Raw genomic sequence first — 20,315 nt, 5'->3', positions numbered from 1 at the left:
TGACTTCAATACTGACCTGTGTCAACAAAATAGCCTTCAAGTCGACTATTTCCTAAACTGCATGAACTCCTGTATGCTAATCCCCACAATCACCAAGCCCACCCGAGTCACTCAAACATCTGCCACTACCTTGGAGCACTTATGGACTAACGTAGTAGCTCCCCTTGCATCTGTTATAATCACTGACAGAACTGACCACTATTCTACCTTCCTCATAGCAAACATGGACATAACACCACCAACGAACAAGAAACTTACCTTCAGGTTACACAGTGAAGCAGCAATTGACAATCTCACAAATGCACTTCACAATATATACTGGGAATCTGAATGTAATAATACACAGGATATAAATTCATTAGTTAATTAACCTCTTCCTTTCCAAAACTCTGAGTCTTTACAACACTAATTTTTCTCTCCTCACCAAGCAAGTAACCGGCTAAAAATTAGACAATCACTGGCTCACAAGTGGCATAATCAATCAATAAGAAACATGAATATGAAAAAATCTTAGGAATGGCCTAGTTACAAAGGAAGTAGTTAAGAGGTACTCAACAATGCTTACCAGTATAATAAGAAAAGCAAAACTTTCCTATTGTGAGTAGATTCCAAGAAACAAAAGGCAACATGAAAAGCACATGGAGAGCCATCTCTATCATCCTAGGAGCTAAACAACATTCACATAACCAGATGAAACTCTCCAAGGATGATTATACACCTGCAACAGATCTTGAAGCGGGAACAGAATTTAATAGGTGCTTGGTGCTAACCTTGCCAGAAAATTTCCAAAGACTCAAGACACATATTACCACATATCTTTCAGGCAGCTATCCAAATTCTTTTCTCCTTTCACCAATCAGCCCGACTGGTGACTCATTGAATCACTGAATTGTGTCCATCATTCACTTACTGGAAACCAAAGCTGGGAACATTAGTGAAATACCATCTATGGTGCCTCGAGGGGGCCTCGTAGCCTGGTGGATAGCGAGGGGGCCTCGTAGCCTGGTGGATAGCGAGGGGGCCTCGTAGCCTGGTGGATAGCGCGCAGGACTTGTAATTGTGTGGCGCGGGTTCGATTCCCGCACGAGGCAGAAACAAATGGGCAAAAGTTTCTTTCACCCTGAATGCCCCTGTTACCTAGCAGTAAATAGGTACCTTGGAGTTAAGTCAGCTGTCACGGGCTGCTTACTGGGGGTGGAGGCCTGGTCGAGGACCGGGCCGCGGGGACACTAAAGCCCCGAAATCATCTCAAGATAACCTCAAGATGGTATACAAGAGCACCTCCCATGCCCTTGTGCACCCAAAGCTCTGCTGTTCAGCAAATCTCTAGTATGTCATTCATTCCCTGATATCCTTAAAAAAACAAGAGTAACGCCAGTTCATAAAGGTTCATCCGACAGACATAAGCAATTACAGACCATATCAAATCTACGTATATTATTAAAAATATTTGAACAAATTATTTACAAATAGCTCTACCACCACCTCCTAAAACCTAAAATTCACCATACTAAAAAACCTACCTAAAATTCAACATACTAAGTCCCGGTCAGTCTGGCTACCGCTCCCTAAAAAGAGTTCCAACGATGCAATTATTAGTCTCCTTGATATAATCTTCTCAGCCCTTGACAAAAATGAGTTTCAGATTGGACTCTTCATTGACCTGAGAAAGGCCTTTGATTCTGTTAACCATAACTACCTCTTACTTAAACTCCACCATTATGGAATCCGAGGCCTTGCCCTGAACTATATATGATCCTATCTTAGTGACAGACACCAATATGTAGCCCCATCAATGATAAAACCTCTCCCACTCTACCATTAACCATAGGAGTGCCACAGGGCAGCATCCTAGTGCCTCTCCTATTTCTTATATACATCAATGATTTTCAAAACCCTGCTCTTAAATGCAAACCCTGTTCTGAAACTCTTCCTGGACAGATGTAATAGAACCCATAATCGCCACACCAGAAATAAATATCTCTTTGGTATCCCCAGAAGTCAAACTTAATCTGTGTAAAAACACTATGCAAATAAAGGGACCTAGTCTATGGAACTCACTAACGAATTGATAAGCTGTCCAACTTTTGCCTTATTAAAAAAAAGTGCCTAATTTCACCTTCATATTCCTACTTAGTGCTTTTAACTCGCATTGTATCTAGTGCTACCCAATCCGCCAATATATGTACATGAGCCTTTACATAACATGTACATTACTTTACCCTTGTAATCATTGCTATCCTCTTATATCATGGTGTTACTCTGAATGCAAATTTTACTTCAAAATACCTTTAAATAATCCTCAAATTATGCTACAATGTACCTGTTGATAACCCTCAAATTTTATTTTAATGTACCTACTAATGTCAAATTTTCTTATAAATTACCTACTTAAAATTATCTGTTAGATTAATGACCTGCCTGAAACGATATGCGTGCTAGTGGCTTTACAAGAATGTAAAGACACCAATGTTATGTATTTTCATAAACCCAATGTACCTTCTTGTATATATATATACTGTGACGGTAACGCGTTGGTGTTCGGCTGTTTAAGGCTAGGGGTATGGCCTCGTCACATAGTTATAAAAAAAAATAGAAAAACTGGAACTTCGTCTGTGGTAAGGTAAGGAGAAGACACACAAAACACAAGTAAACTTTAACAATGAAATTTTAATTACGTTAAATAAATCAAAACATGAAAATAATGCACAAACAAATTCTTATAATAAAATCAATCAATCAAAATAATAAGAATACTTAAATGACACAATGAAAAGTTACGTTAAGGCAAAATAACAAGAAGTGCAACACAAAGGTAAGTGGGAGGTGCTGGAATATTGGCTTAAAGCCACCACCTCTCTCAGTACACGCTAACGTCTAGCTGGGAGGAGTGCTGGCTACGAAAGCACTGAACATTCTGAGGACTGATGTTGGGGCGACCCCAGACATCAGGTAGTATTGGGGGGGGGCGAGGCAGGTGCAGCCAGACCGGCGACCAATCAGCGGAGCCGTAGCGATCAACGGGTAGTTTGGTGGTTGGAGTTCGAACAGGTGGCTGGCTGCATACGTTTCTGCTCACCCTGGCAAGCCTTGCTGGTGTTGTTGTCGTTGTTGGACATTTCTTCCATAGTCTTTTTATATAATTGTGAAGACGTAATTATGGAGGGAAGAGCAGGCTCAATCTCTTGAAGGAGATTATCGTCACAATACATATATATATATATAAATAAATAAATAAATATATATTTATACAAAAGTATTAACATGCAGCTTATATTTCTGTCTTTATGATGACATAGAAAACTTCATTTATTACAGTATCAAGAAGTTTTTTAAGTTAACATTGATCTTCTAAAGGTCGTAGTTCCCATTGATAGGGAGAGCGCTGGCCAAAAACCTTGTTCAAAATATAAATATCTTTCCTATCTAATAAGATGAATCCATCTCTGTGATGGATTCACAAAAACTATTTTATCTCTACCACTCTGATAACATATACAAATATAATCTTTATTTGTGAATCTCTGTTAATTAATTAATTAATTAATTAAGCAATATATCAGAGAGCATGTAGGGTTTGGTGTTTTATGAGCGAAAAAGACATGGGTAGTTTAAGTAGTGAACAAATACCAATGAATAACGTTAGTATCTATATAACAAAACTATTGTCCTATGAAGTTTATTTAACTTCAAGTCACGTTTTTTTAATAAAGATTAAATGTTTTATGGCTATTTATGCAGGATATTATTATATTATCAACGAAGCAGCAAAACAACTAAAAAATCTGGACGATGTAACAATAAGAGAAGCTGACAAGACAGCAGCATATGTGATGATTACTACCCAAGAATACATGAATAAAATCAGCGACATCCTCAGTGATGACACTACATTTCAACGAATCACAAGGAACCTGTGGAAGACCTTAAACACAAAGTGAACAAAACTATTACTAGGTAACAGGTAACCCACTACGCCCAATAATCAGCCAAATACCAACTCCAACCTATCACCTGGCAAAAAGGCTTAACGAACTCCTACCTCCATACACTACAGGCAATTACAGTCTACAATCAGCAGATTTCCTAGAATTAATCAAAACCACACAGCCCGATGAAATTATTGCTTCCCTGGATGCCGAATCCCTATTTGCCAACGTCCCAGTCGACACCACCATAGACATGGTACAGGACATCTTTCATCAGTCCGCAAGGTAACATGTATCTACAAATAGACGGAGTAGCAATGGGCTCCCCTTAGGAGTGTTATTCGCTAATTTTTACATGGGAACTATCGAAGACAGTCTTCAGTAGTAGGTAAACACCAATTGAATACTGCCGTTATGTAGATGGCATATTCGTCATAGTAAAAGACTCAGATGAACTAATTGATCTAAAAAGCCATCTAGAGTCAGTCCTCCTATTTACAAATGAAAATAGTGAAAATAACAGTCTGCCATTCTTGGATGTACTAATAAAAAAACAGGAACCTCTTTATTAGTGAATGCCTCCTTCAGGGCATATAATTCTGTTTGCAATGTTGAGCACCCACTACTCATGCTCCAGTAAGCTTCATGGTTGGTAGTGTAAACTGCTGCCCCAGCAGAACCTCTTTCTTGATCAACTGATCCGTCTGTGAAGATATGAGTCGTTGAAGGTCTTGAGATGGTTTCCAGTTGTCGTTCTATGACTGCTTTGAGCCTCTGCGAAATGTTTACTCATTGTTCAATCCATTTGTTCACACCTGACCCCATTGTTCGATCCACTTGTATTCACCTGATCCACTAATAGTATAAATATAAATTTCCTGTACTGTAACATCACTTGAGAATGAACCATGTTGGTTCAAAATGTTGTGTAAATTTTATAATAAGTGTAATACATTCTTCAGTTATTTATTTCTTTTTTTCTTCACCTCGAACGAACATGACTTTTGGAGAACTCCTCTTCCAATTAAACCCGGATGCAAGAGCACTAGTCAGAGGGATAGAAGCCTTAAAACAGAAAATAATCAATACAGAATATGCAGTCATATTCAGTGAGACATGTATAAATGAAAACCTGCTGCCAGTATACACCGATATTATTATAAATACGCATTCTTCTTGTTTATATCACCACTTAAATTTGCGACAATTTGAGCAGAGATGTGCGACGACTGGATCACTGTGTTCAGGAGGCTGATACGCCAGCAAACACTCTCCAGGCAACCATATATCTTGCATAAGTCAATCAACAACATTGTCGCTTGGACCGGCGACTTCCTATGGCGTCACCTGCAACATATTTACTTTTAATTTCGTTATGAAATTAGATTATTTCAGAGTAAGAATAGGTTTGATCATGTTCTGCACTCAGCACCAACTTTATAGTAAATATACCATATTTCTTCATTACTTATGTAATACTAGCTGGCTCTGAGTAGCTTGTGGTGACTTTGGGTAGCTTTGAGTAATTCTACAGATCACACTCTTGGTACTGTAGCGAGTAGATTATCCCAATAATATACTCGCTCCAAATGCATTGTTAATATTCCTGTCAACCTTTGGAGATGAATGAGGTGAGGCGTTGCACGGGCAACACGGTGAGGTGTTGCCCGAGCATATAAGCAGCAGAATAACAAACATTAACTAGTCTACTTTCAAGTGTGGTCTAGAGCAGACACTTGCGAGATACTGTACCGACGCTCAGTGCGCTCAACTCACACCAAAGTATCACCTGTGTACTTCTGTATATTCGAGCAAATATATATATAGTATCTTAGTGTCTGTGTTTATTTGTCACCATGCTTTACGTAACAATAGAAACGTTACAGTACAAATACAGTAGTGGCTACTTCAAGTTTAAGGACTACATATGGAACTTTTGTGACAAGAAAGGGCACTTGAGAAAAGTGTGAAGAGAAAACTTGAAAACAAATAGCTAAGTCTTGGAGAGGATACGACCAGGGAATGCAGGAAGAAGAGGTAATGGTACTGTGGTCAAGACAGTAAAGGAAGGTAAACCGTCTGAAGAAGCTGCAGGTGAGGAAAGCAGACAATATTCGGAGAAAGGAAAGGAAGGTATGTTCTGTGAAGTCACAAGTGGTGAATTTTTGTAATTGATGGGAAGTTAGTTCCCTTGAAATTGGACACTGGTGCTGCAGTGTCAACACTGTCTAGAGAGTGGGCAGATACGTTACAATTAAATGTTAAACATGTGGAAAATCATTAAGTGCATACGATAATGCCAATTATCGTATCGTATATGTTAGAGCCAATTCCACATAGTGAATGGGCATCCTCAACTGTACCAGTGTTGAAGGCAGACCGCAAAATCCATGATAATCTGTGCAGATATTTAAAGAATTAAATAACCTAATCCATTGTAAAAATACCCATTACCAAAAATAGATGAGTTGTACCTGGGTTGCAAGGGGAACAAAATTTTCTAAGACTGACCTGAAATATGCCTACTTGCAAACTCCTGTAGATGCAGAGTGTCAGAAATTGTTAGTTATTAATTTTCATAAGGAGTTATTTAAGCGTAAAAGTCCCTTTTGGACTCTCCTCGTCTCCAGAAATTTTTCAGTGATTCATGTCCCATTTGTTAGTAAACATTGAGGGTGTTGCTAGCTTTTTAGATGACATTATTGTATGCGGGGAGAATGAGGAAGAGTATGATACAAGATTAGAAAAGGTTTTGAATCTTCTGCAAGAGCACAATGTGAAGATTAATGCGGGTGAAACAGCAATGAAGACCAATGTCATTGAATACCTGGGGTACCATATTTCAGGTAAGGGCTTTACTCCTCACAAAAACGTATTTACTATATAGCCCCCCCCCCCCAGCCCCAACATCAGTGGGGAAGTACAGTCTTTTGAAGGCATGGTGACATACTTTTTGTAAGTTCGTGAAGAACTTTTCAACAAAATTAGCTGACTTGTATAAATTATTGAAAAAAGGGGCTAGAGTTAGGTGGGCAGCGAATGAGAAGGATTTCAGGAATATTAAGCAGGAATTGATAAATTCTCCAGTGCTCACTAATTTTACTGGTAAACTTCCTTTAAAACTGGAGATTGATGCTTGCCCAGTACGAGTGGGATGAGTATTATTACAGGAAGTAGATGCCAGGAAAAAGCAGTCTGTTTTGCTAGCAAGAAATTATCTCATGCAGAGAAGAATTATTACCAATTAGACAAAGAAGCCTTAGATTTGGTATATGCTGTAAAAAAAACTGAGGTATTTTCTGATGGGTAGGAAATGTCTTGCTAGAACAGACTTCTAGAACAGAACAGAAGGCTAGAACAGAAAAAAATCCTAACCCCTGTTAAGATTATTTGGTAGAGGTAAACAAATTCTTGTTAATGATAATACTAGAATTCAACTATGGGCATTGCTACTTTCACGGTTTGAGTATGATTTGGTATTAAAGTCGGGCAAGGATAATGTAGTGGCTGAGCATTAAGTAGATTGCCTGTTACAGAAGAGTTTAATTCCAGTATTCCAGTGGAGTATGTTAACCTGGTGAAAACTATGTCTTTTGAGGATATTTCATTCCAGACTATTAGGACGGCAACTGGTAGGGATCCCAAATTAAATCTGTTGAGGAAGAATCTCAAATATGGCTGGAATGATAATTTATTATTGTCAGAGTATGCTGCGGTAAAGGCTGACCTTAGTATTCACCAGGATATACTCTTATATGGGAATAGAATGGGGGGTTCCTCTGGAACTTAGATGTAAGATTTTGGAACATTTAGGCCACAATGGCATAAATGCTATGAAAGAAGAAGCTAGAAGTTGGGTTTGGTGGCCAAAAATGGACCAAGATATTGCTGAAGTTACTAAAAATTGACACATTTGCTTTAAGAATTATCAGAAACCCCAGGCCCCAGTACTTTCCTGGCCATACACTGGGAAACCCTGGTCTAGACTTCATATAGATTATGCTGGACCTATGGATAACAAATATTACCTGGTGGTGGTGGATTCATACACAAAATTTATGGATGTTCATGTGTGTAATTCCATGACATCATCTGTAACTTGTGAATTGCTCAGGAAAACATTTTATAATTTTGGATTGACAGACATGGTTGTGTCAGATAATGCTTCTTATTTTGTTTCTGAGGAAATGGAGGATTTTTTTTAGAAAGATTGGTATTAAACCTGTAACACCTGCCCTCTATAATCCTTCTTCAAATGGTCTGGCTGAGAGAGCAGTGAGAGCCTTAAAAGAAGAGTTACAGCGATTTACAGAAGCCACTATTAGTACAAGGCTTTGAAGATTTTTGCATTATCAAAGAAAAGCTGTTCATTCTGTCACTGGTAAATCTCCTTCTGAATTACTGTTTAATAGGTTCTTCAACGTGCACATGGTAGCAGTAAAGACAGATCTAGATCAAGAAAAATCTGTAACTAGCTCGGCCAATTAGTTGGCTCAGGGAGAAGAAGTTTTGTTTAAAGAGGAAGATGCAGTATATGCAAGGAATTTTGTAATGGGTAATGGGTGACCCATGCAAAGGGTCACTGGGAATTTTGAGGTCCCATTGGGTGTGGATGAGGCAAATAGGGATGCTGAAGCTAATAATGAAGGGGGTAACACCTGCAGGAGACAGGAAGGCAGAGCAAGGCTCAACAGGGGTAATGTGGATACAGATAATACTAGGGACTCTGCTGTTAGTAACTCAGAAGAAGGTTCTCCAGATGTAACGGGCCCAAGAGTCCCAGTTGGGAAAATCTGGAAGAGTCATACAACCGCCTGATAGACTTAACCTGTAGGCGGTTTAATTCAAAGGGGAGGAATGTTAAGGTATTTTGTAGGATTAAGTTAGGTGCCGTTATTTTGTAGGACTCGCCTACTCAGTGAGTAGGCACATAGGTGAGGTACATAATGTTTCCAGCAGATGCTCTTTTATAAGTATTGTAAATAGTAAGTCATGTAACCTATAACCGGTGAATACTCTCTCTCTCTCTCTCTCTCTCTCTCTCTCTCTCTCTCTCTCTCTCTCTCTCTCTCTCTCTCTGTGTGGGTGTGTCAGTATAATTAAAATAAGGAGTACCAACATGTCGAAAAGCGTCTTCTACAGTCAATACATTATTGAATTTCACATCATAAAGTTTGTGAGACACTATTACATTACATAAAAATATATAATTTTAACAATCGTACCTAACACAAGTGATCACACCCTCGTTGTTTTGATCAGTCCGGAAGTCGGTGGAATGTGAGTCCAGTCTCCTCCTGCAAGAAGAAATATTCACATTAATTTTGGGAAAATCAGTGAGTGATGCTACAGAAATAAGGAACGGAGGACAACATTGTATACCAGCTTAAGTTTTCTGCCTATTGACATCATCTTGTTAGATGTTGAGAGTCATTCACTAATGACCTGCTGGAAGATATAAAATATCTAGTTATAGTCAGCTCTCACCGGCAGCAAACCATTCAAAAACCCAAAAGAAATTTATGGAGGAATTTCTAGAGCTAATGCCGCCAAACACACACCGAAACTACGACGTTGGTACAACGTTCGAACAGGGATTTACAGGGAAATTTTGATTTTACCAAGATGTCGTTTAAGGATTTACCTCGTTTCTAAGCTACCATCTTGAGGTTGTCCTGAGATGATTCCAGGGCTTAGTATCCCTGCGGCCCGGTTCTCGATCAGGCCTCCTTTTTGTTACACACCCCCAGGAAGCAGCTGTCTAACTCCCAGGTACCTATTTACTGCTAGGTGAACAGGGGCATCAGAGTGAAGATACTTTTTGCACATTTGTTTCTGCCTCCACCTGGGATCGAACCCGGAACCTCAGGACTAAGGATCCGAAGTGCTGTCCACTCAGCTGTCAGGCACCATGGATATTTCTTGTAGGAATTTCTTCCATGCTTGATGATTTCCGTGTGGCCTCCTTAGATATCCCCAGAGGTTAAGGAGTTATCTCCGGAGCTGCCCGGCCATTCTTGGAATATAGAGGGATGAGAGGATTAGCCTCTCCTTAGTTGGCTGTTGTTCCCTGTGCTGTAACCAATGAAGATCTGGTTCTTTGTGCTAACTTTATAACTGCATCTTGTAGGATTTTACCAGAGTATTCTCTGTGTCTGAAAAAATCCCAGAGACGCTTGAGGACCCCCCCCCCCCCCCCAGTCTCTCCCCATCGCTATTTGTTTTAGTGAGGTTCCCAGGGAGTAGGGCAGGACCTTGTTAATGACAGTGGCTGGCATGACGAGTAGTGGAGATGTGAGTGAGTGTTCGTTGGTTTGTAAAAGATTCTTGTTTGAATCATCCTGGGTTTGTCGAAATAAACGTGTCCAAAACGTTCAGTGCTGTTTCACTAATTTCTAGGGTGAAACGGAGCTTAAGTTGGACTCCATTTGTCCAGGAGAAGAAAGCTGTGAGATCGTGTTCGCCTCCCATCATTACCCCAAAACTATCATCTATGTAGCGCTGGTAGATCCGCCGCTGGTCTGTCCTCTTGTCTGGCCGCTTCACATGTTGTGTGTGTACAAATATTTCCGCGTTGGCTACGCTGCTAGATGCCCCAGTCACCATCCCTTTAATTTGTGTGTAGGTCTTCCCGTGGAAAGTCCTGATGGTGTCTCTTATGATATGTAGTATTGCCTCTTGTAGGAGCTCTATGGTCGGGGCTTCCAGACACCTGCCTCCTGAAGTTCGTGCATGATCTTGTGGCCATGTCAAAAAATGTCGCCACTTGCCATGCTGCTTCTCGTTGTGGAATACTTGGGTACAAGGATAGTGCATCAAGCGAAAATACACACATTTCTTGAGGCAAAAGGTCGCTATAGTTCCGCAAGCATTCAAGGAAGTCAGTAGTATCCTTTAGTCGTTCCGGGAGAAGGTTTAATAGCTGTGTGAGTAGCTCGGTACAGATGAGGTTAACAGGTTTTGTTGGTGCTTGGCAGCCCCGCAACACTGGTCAGTCTGGCCATGAGCCTGTTCTAACCTGTCTTTATGGATTTTTGGGGAGGCTGTACAGAGCCGTAACTTTCGATGGAAAGTTAAGAAAAATTATGTCGTCTCTGCTGTGAGACACCTTCCTACTCCCTGGGACTCCGACTGAAAATATAGTCAGTGATGGCGAGAGACTAGAGGGTATTCTTTAGTGTCTAGGGGATTTTTTCAGACACAGTGGATACCCAATAAAATCCTACAAGATACATATAGAAAGTTTGCACAACGAACCAGATGTTCATTACTACAAGACAGGGAACAACAGTCAACTAAGGAGGGGCTAATCCTCTCATCCCTCTATTTTCCAGGAATTGCAGGGCAGCTCCGGAGATAACTCATTAACTGCTGGGGATAGCTAAGGAGGCCACACGGAAATCATCCATCATGGAAGAAATTCCCACAAGAAATATCCATGGTAGCTTGGTGTGGAGGTAAATCCTTAAATGACATCTTCGTGAAGTAAAAATCTATCAAACCCAGACACACACCATAGGGTCAAGGAGACCCTCCAATATAACGAACCTTCCAATTGTATAAATTGCTTGACAACACTGCACTGACTGCGAGTTCTCTGGGATTTGTTTACATACTTCCAGTCGGAGGCAGTTTGGGTGTGGTGACAAAGTTAGAGACGTCGCAGATCATCCTGGGTTATAAAACGCCTTCCTTGTTACAAAACTCGACCGCTCAGTGGGTCAAGTTCCCGGTCGCCGCGATGTGACACATCCTCAGCACATCATCCTCACCATCACGGCGAATCCGTCTACATACGAGGCCAGCTCCTGGACCCCATTCATGCTGGGAGTCTCGGCCTAAACTATTCTTAGTTCGAGGCCTTCTCACAAGTGTCAAAGTGGAAACAAGCCCAGGTAAGAACGGGAGCACAGACAGGATGTCAGCCCCTTCTCGTGCTCAGAAGTGAAGGGACGAGTGGCTGCCAGTCGGCGTCTTCTGGGTGTGACGTCACCGTCTTGCAGGATGCTGACTAGTCCACACCGCCTTCTCTTGCTCAGTTTATACTCTCAAGCTCCTAGCATTTCCTGGGGCATCCCCACCTCGTCCAGGAAGAGGTACATCAACTTCTGAGCCTTCCTCCTCCTCCTCCTCACAGTATGTCCTTAACTAGTCGTGAATCTAATTATTCTTTATCTTATTAACACGTTGAAGGCAGCCGAGGCTACGACCACTCACGTGAAGGCAGCCGAGGACACGTCCACTCACGTGAAGGCAGCCGAGGACACGTCCACTCACGTGAAGGCAGCCGAGGCCACGTCCACTCACGAGAAGGCAGCCGAGGCCACGTCCACTCACGTGAAGGCAGCCGAGGCTACGTCCACTCACGAGAAGGCAGCCGAGGACACGTCCACTCACGTGAAGGCAGCCGAGGCCACGTCCACTCACGTGAAGGCAGCCGAGGCCACGTCCACTCACGTGAAGGCAGCCGAGGCCATGTCCACTCACGTGAAGGCAGCCGAGGCCATGTCCACTCACGTGAAGGCAGCCGAGGACACGTCCACTCACGTGAAGGCAGCCGAGGCCACGTCCACTCACGTGAAAGCAGCCGAGGCCACGTCCACTCACGTGAAAGCAGCCGAGGCCACGACCACTCACGTGAAGGCAGCCGAGGCCACGTCCACTCACGTGAAGGAAGCCGAGGCCACGTCCACTCACGTGAAAGCAGCCGAGGCCACGACCACTCACGTGAAGGCAGCCGAGGCCACGTCCACTCACGTGAAGGCAGCCGAGGCCACGTCCACTCACGTGAAGGCAGCCGAGGCCACGTCCACTCACGTGAAAGCAGCCGAGGCCACGACCACTCACGTGAAGGCAGCCGAGGCCACGTCCACTCATGTGAAGGCAGCCGAGGCCACGTCCACTCACGTGAAGGCGGCCGAGGCCACGTCCACTCACGTGAAAGCAGCCGAGGCCACGACCACTCACGTGAAGGCAGCCGAGGCCACGTCCACTCACGTGAAGGCAGCCGAGGCCACGACCACTCACGTGAAGGCAGCCGAGGCCACGTCCACTCACGTGAAGGCAGCCGAGGCCACGACCACTCACGTGAAGGCAGCCGAGGCCACGACCACTCACGTGAAGGCACCGAGGCCACGACCACTCACGTGAAGGCAGCCGAGGCCACGACCACTCACGTGAAGGCAGCCGAGGCCACGACCACTCACGTGAAGGCAGCCGAGGCCACGACCACTCACGTGAAGGCAGCCGAGGCCACAACCACTCACGTGAAGGCAGCCGAGGCCACGACCACTAATGTTCATAACATCAATTAATAACAAACTGGCCTCGGGTCTCCACCTGTGACACGCTACCAGTCAGCAGAAGGGAGACATTGTATTGGAAGTCCGAAGACAGACATGTTCTCATTATTTGTATGTTGAACAGGCAATGTCTCACACACCTTGTGAGAGCCTTGGTCTTGTCTCACACACCTTGTGAGAGCCTTGGTCTTGTCTCACACACCTTGTGAGAGCCTTGGTCTTGTCTCACACACACACCTTGTGAGAGCCTTGGTCTTGTCTCACACACACACCTTGTGAGAGCCTTGGTCTTGTCTCACACACACACCTTGTGAGAGCCTTGGTCTTGTCTCACACACACACCTTGTGAGAGCCTTGGTCTTGTCTCACACACACACACCTTGTGAGAGCCTTGGTCTTGTCTCACACACCTTGTAAGAGCCTTGGTCTTGTCACACACACCTTGTGAGAGCCTTGGTCTTGTCTCGCACACACACACCTTGTGAGAGCCTTGGTCTTGTCTCACACACACACACCTTGTGAGAGCCTTGGTGTTGTCTCACATACATACACCTTGTGAGAGCCTTGGTCTTGTCTCACACACACACACCTTGTGAGAGCCTTGGTCTTGTCTCACACACACACACACACCTTGTGAGAGCCTTGGTGTTGTCTCACATACACACACCTTGTGAGAGCCTTGGTCTTGTCTCACACACACACACACCTTGTGAGAGCCTTGGTCTTGTCTCACACACACACCTTGTGAGAGCCTTGGTCTTGTCTCACACACACACACACACCTTGTGAGAGCCTTTGTCTTATCTCACACACACACACACCTTGTGAGAGCCTTGGTCTTGTCTCACACACCTTGTGAGAGCCTTGGTCTTGTCTCACACACCTTGTGAGAGCCTTGGTCTTGTCTCACACACACACACACCTTGTGAGAGCCTTGGTCTTGTCTCACACACACACACACCTTGTGAGAGCCTTGGTCTTGTCTCACACATACACACCTTGTGAAAGCCTTGGTCTTGTCTCACACACACACCTTGTGAGAGCCTTGGTCTTGTCTCACACACACACACACACCTTGTGAGAGCCTTGGTCTTATCTCACACACACACACACCTTGTGAGAGCCTTGGTCTTGTCTCACACACCTTGTGAGAGCCTTGGTCTTGTCTCACACACCTTGTGAGAGCCTTGGTCTTGTCTCACACACACACACACACACCTTGTGAGAGCCTTGGTCTTGTCTCACACACCTTGTGAGAGCCTTGGTCTTGTCTCACACACACACCTTGTGAGAGCCTTGGTCTTGTCTCACACACCTTGTGAGAGCCTTGGTCTTGTCTCACACACCTTGTGAGAGCCTTGGTCTTGTCTCACACACCTTGTGAGAGCCTTGGTCTTGTCTCACACACCTTGTGAGAGCCTTGGTCTTGTCTCACACACACACCTTGTGAGAGCCTTGGTCTTGTCTCACACACACACCTTGTGAGAGCCTTGGTCTTGTCTCACACACCTTGTGAGAGCCTTGGTCTTGTCTCACACACACACCTTGTGAGAGCCTTGGTCTTGTCTCACACACACACCTTGTGAGAGCCTTGGTCTTGTCTCACACACACACCTTGTGAGAGCCTTGGTCTTGTCTCACACACACACCTTGTGAGAGCCTTGGTCTTGTCTCACACACACACCTTGTGAGAGCCTTGGTCTTGTCTCACACACACACCTTGTGAGAGCCTTGGTCTTGTCTCACACACCTTGTGAGAGCCTTGGTCTTGTCTCACACACCTTGTGAGAGCCTTGGTCTTGTCTCACACACCATGTGAGAGCCTTGGTCTTGTCTCACACACACACACCTTGTGAGAGCCTTGGTCTTGTCTCACACACCTTGTAAGAGCCTTGGTCTTGTCACACACACACACACACACACACCTTGTGAGAGCCTTGGTCTTGTCTCGCACACACACACCTTGTGAGAGCCTTGGTCTTGTCTCACACACACACACACCTTGTGAGAGCCTTGGTCTTGTCTCACACACACACACACACACCTTGTGAGAGCCTTGGTGTTGTCTCACATACACACACCTTGTGAGAGCCTTGCTCTTGTCTCACACACACACACACCTTGTGAGAGCCTTGGTCTTGTCTCACACACACACACCTTGTGAGAGCCTTGGTGTTGTCTCACACACACACCTTGTGAGAGCCTTGGTGTTGTCTCACATACACACACCTTGTGAGAGCCTTGGTCTTGTCTCACACACACACACACCTTGTGAGAGCCTTGGTCTTGTCTCACACATACACACCTTGTGAGAGCCTTGGTCTTGTCTCACACACACACCTTGTGAGAGCCTTGGTCTTGTCTCACACACACACACACACCTTGTGAAAGCCTTGGTCTTATCTCACACACACACACACACACACACACACACACACACACACACACACACACCGTGTGAGAGCCTTGGTCTTGTCTCACACACCTTGTGAGAGCCTTGGTCTTGTCTCACACACACACCTGGTGAGAGCCTTGGTCTTGTCTCACACACACATCTTGTGAGAGCCTTGGTCTTGTCTCCCACACACACCTTGTGAGAGCCTTGGTCTTGTCTCACACACCTTGTGAGAGCCTTTGTCTTGTCTCACACACACACACACCTTGTGAGAGCCTTGGTCTTGTCTCACACACACACACCTTGTGAGAGCCTTGGTCTTGTCTCACACACACACACTTGTGAGAGCCTTGGTCTTGTCTCTCACACACACACACCTTGTGAGAGCCTTGGTCTTGTCTCACACATACACACCTTGTGAGAGCCTTGGTCTTGTCTCACACACACACACCTTGTGAGAGCCTTGGTCTTGTCTCACACATACACAGCTTGTGAGAGCCTTGGTCTTGTCTCACACACACACACACCTTGTGAGAGCCTTGGTCTTGTCTCACACATACACACCTTGTGAGAGCCTTGGTCTTGTCTCACACACCTTGTAAGAGCCTTGGTCTTGTCTCACACACACACACACACACACCTTGTGAGAGCCTTGGTCTTGTCTCACACACACACCTTGTGAGAGCCTTGGTCTTGTCTCACATACACACCTTGTGAGAGCCTTGGTCTTATCTCACACACCTTGTGAGAGCCTTGGACTTATCTCACACACACACACACCTTGTGAGAGCCTTGGTCTTATCTCACACACACACACACACCTTGTGAGAGCCTTGGTCTTGTCTCACACACACACACCTTGTGAGAGCCTTGGTCTTGTCTCACACACACCTTGTGAGAGCCTTGGTCATGTCTCACACACCTTGTGAGAGCCTTGGTCTTGTCTCACACACACACACCTTGTGAGAGCCTTGGTCTTGTCTCACACACACACCTTGTGAGAGCCTTGGTCTTGTCTCACACACACACACACACCTTGTGAGAGCCTTGGTCTTGTCTCACACACACACACCTTGTGAGAGCCTTGGTCTTGTCTCACACACACACACCTTGTGAGAGCCATGGTCTTGTCTCACACACACACACCTTGTGAGAGCCTTGGTCTTGTCTCACACACCTTGTGAGAGCCTTGGTCTTGTCACACACACACACACATTGTGAGAGCCTTGGTCTTGTCTCACACTCAGACACACACACCTTGTGAGAGCCTCGGTCTTGTCTCACACACCTTGTGAGAGCCTTGGTCTTGTCAAACACACACACCTTGTGAGAGCCTTGGTCTCGTCTCACACACACACACCTTGTGAGAGCCTTGGTCTTGTCTCTCACACACACACACCTTGTGAGAGCCTTGGTCTTGTCTCACACACACACCTTGTGAGAGACCTGGTCTTGTCTCACACACCTTGTGAGAGACCTGGTCTTCTCTCACACACACACACATTGTGAGAGCCTTGGTCTTGTGTCTCTCTCTCACACACACACACACACACACACACACACACACACACACACACACACACCTTGTGAGAGCCTTGGTCTTGTCTCACACACACACCTTGTGAGAGCCTTGGTCTTGTCTCACACACACACACACACACACACATTGTGAGAGCCTTGGTCTTGCCTCACACACACACACCTTGTGAGAGCCTTGGTCTTGTCTCACACACACACACACACACACACACAACCTTGTGAGAGCCTTGGTCTTGTCTCTCACACCTTGTGAGAACCTTGGTCTTGTCACACATACCTTGTGAGATCCTTGGTGTTGTCACACACACACACACACACACACACACACACACACACACACACACACACACACACACACACACACACACACACACACACCTTGTGAGAGCCTTGGTCTTGTCTCACACACACAGACACACACACACACACCTTGTGAGAGCCTTGGTCTTGTCTCACACACCTTGTGAGAGCCTTGGTCTTGTCACACACCTTGTGAGAGCCTTGGTCTTATCTCACACACACACACCTTGTGAGAGCCTTGGTCTTATCTCACACACACACACACACACCTTGTGAGAGTCTTGGTCTTGTCTCACACACACACACACACACACCTTGTGAGAGCCTTGGTCTTGTCTCACACACACACACCTTGTGAGAGCCTTGGTCTTGTCTCACACACACACCTTGTGAGAGTCTTGGTCTTGTCTCACACACCTTGTGAGAGCCTTGGTCTTGTCACACACCTTGTGAGAGCCTTGGTCTTGTCTCACACACACATACACCTTGTGAGAGCCTTGGTCTTGTCTCACACACACACACACACCTTGTGAGAGCCGTGGTCTTGTCTCACACACACACCTTGTGAGAGTCTTGGTCTTGTCTCACACACACACACCTTGTGAGAGCCTTGGTCTTGTCTCACACACCTTGTGAGAGCCTTGGTCTTGTCTCACACACCTTGTGAGAGCCTTTGTCTTGTCTCACACACACACCTTGTGAGAGCCTTGGTCTTGTCTCACACACACACACCTTGTGAGAGTCTTGGTCTTGTCTCACACACACACCTTGTGAGAGCCTTGGTCTTGTCTCTCACACCTTGTGAGAGCCTTGGTCTTGTCTCACACACACCTTGAGAGAGCCTTGGTCTTGTCTCACACACACATACACCTTGTGAGAGCCTTGGTCTTGTCTCACACACACACACACACCTTGTGAGAGCCTTGGTCTTGTCTCACACATACACATCTTGTGAGAGCCTTGGTCTTGTCTCACACACACACACCTTGTGAGAGCCTTGGTCTTGTCACACACGCACACACCTCGTGAGAGCCTTGGTCTTGTCTAACACACACCTTGTGAGAGCCTTGGTCTTGTCTCACACACCTTGTGAGAGCCTTGGTCTTGTCTCACACATACACACCTTGTGAGAGCCTTGGTCTTGTCTCACACACCTTGTGAGAGCCTTGGTCTTGTCTCACACATACACACCTTGTGAGAGCCTTGGTCTTGTTTCACACACACACACACACACCTTGTGAGAGCCTTGGTCTTGTCTCACACACACACACCTTGTGAGAGCCTTGGTCTTGTCTCACACACACACACACACACCTTGTGAGAGCCTTGGTCTTGTCTCACACACACACACCTTGTGAGAGCCTTGGTCTTGTCTCACACACACACCTTGTGAGAGACCTGGTCTTGTCTCACACACACACCTTGTGAGAGACCTGGTCTTGTCTCACACACACACATTGTGAGAGCCTTGGTCTCGTCTCACACACACACACCTTGTGAGAGCCTTGGTCTTGTCTCTCTCACACACACACACCTTGTAAGAGCCTTGGTCTTGTCAAACACACACCTTGTGAGAGACCTGGTCTTCTGTCACACACACACACATTGTGAGAGCCTTGGTCTTGTGTCTCTCTCTCTCTCTCTCTCACACACACACACACACACCTTGTGAGAGCCTTGGTCTTGTCTCACACACACACCATGTGAGAGCCTTGGTCGTGTCTCACACACACACACACACACACACACACACACACACACACACACACACACACACACACACACACACACACACACACCTTGTGAGAGCCTTGGTCTTGCCTCACACACACACACCTTGTGAGAGCCTTGGTCTTGTCTCACACACACACACACACACACAGACACAGACACACACACACACACACACACACACACACACACACACACACACACACACACAACCTTGTGAGAGCCTTGGTCTTGTCTCTCACACCTTGTGAGAGCCTTGGTCTTGTCTCACACACACACACACACACACACACACACACACACACACACACACACACACACACACACACACACACACCTTGTGAGAGCCTTGGTCTTGTCACACACGCACACACCTTGTGAGAGCCTTGGTCTTGTCTAACACACACCTTGTGAGAGCCTTGGTCTTGTCTCACACACCTTGTGAGAGCCTTGGTCTTGTCTCACACATACACACCTTGTGAGAGCCTTGGTCTTGTTTCACACACACACACACACCTTGTGAGAGCCTTGGTCTTGTCTCACACACACACACCTTGTGAGAGCCTTGGTCTTGTCTCACACACACACACACACCTTGTGAGAGCCTTGGTCTTGTCTCACACACACACACCTTGTGAGAGCCTTGGTCTTGTCTCACACACACACCTTGTGAGAGACCTGGTCTTGTCTCACACACCTTGTGAGAGCCTTGGTCTTGTCTCACACACACACATTGTGAGAGCCTTGGTCTCGTCTCACACACACACACCTTGTGAGAGCCTTGGTCTTGTCTCTCTCACACACACACACCTTGTAAGAGCCTTGGTCTTGTCAAACACACACACCTTGTGAGAGCCTTGGTGTTGTCACACACACACACACACACACACACACACACACACACACACACACACACACACACACACACACACACACACACACACACACACACCTTGTGAGAGCCTTGGTCTTGTCTCACACACCTTGTGAGAGCCTTGGTCTTGTCACACACCTTGTGAGAGCCTTGGTCTTATCTCACACACACACACACCTTGTGAGAGCCTTAGTCTTATCTCACACACACACACACATACCTTGTGAGAGTCTTGGTCTTGTCTC

General features: G+C 45.4%; 1 long non-coding RNA gene across 1 annotated transcript; it reads right to left on the bottom strand.

Moving 5' to 3' along the window:
• Positions 1 to 3,271: 3,271 nt before the first annotated feature.
• LOC138361032 (uncharacterized) lies at positions 3,272 to 9,894 on the bottom strand. Its single transcript, XR_011226762.1, has 2 exons — positions 9,155 to 9,894; positions 3,272 to 5,276 (listed from the first exon to the last, which is right to left on the bottom strand). It is a non-coding gene; the product is annotated as an uncharacterized lncRNA (long non-coding RNA).
• Positions 9,895 to 20,315: the final 10,421 nt, after the last annotated feature.

This window comes from Procambarus clarkii, unplaced genomic scaffold (assembly GCF_040958095.1).
Source record: "Procambarus clarkii isolate CNS0578487 unplaced genomic scaffold, FALCON_Pclarkii_2.0 HiC_scaffold_150, whole genome shotgun sequence".
NCBI classification, from domain to species: Eukaryota; Metazoa; Arthropoda; class Malacostraca; order Decapoda; family Cambaridae; genus Procambarus; species Procambarus clarkii.
Note: the sequence above shows the minus strand (reverse complement) of the source record. Positions and strands in the feature narration are given on the sequence as shown.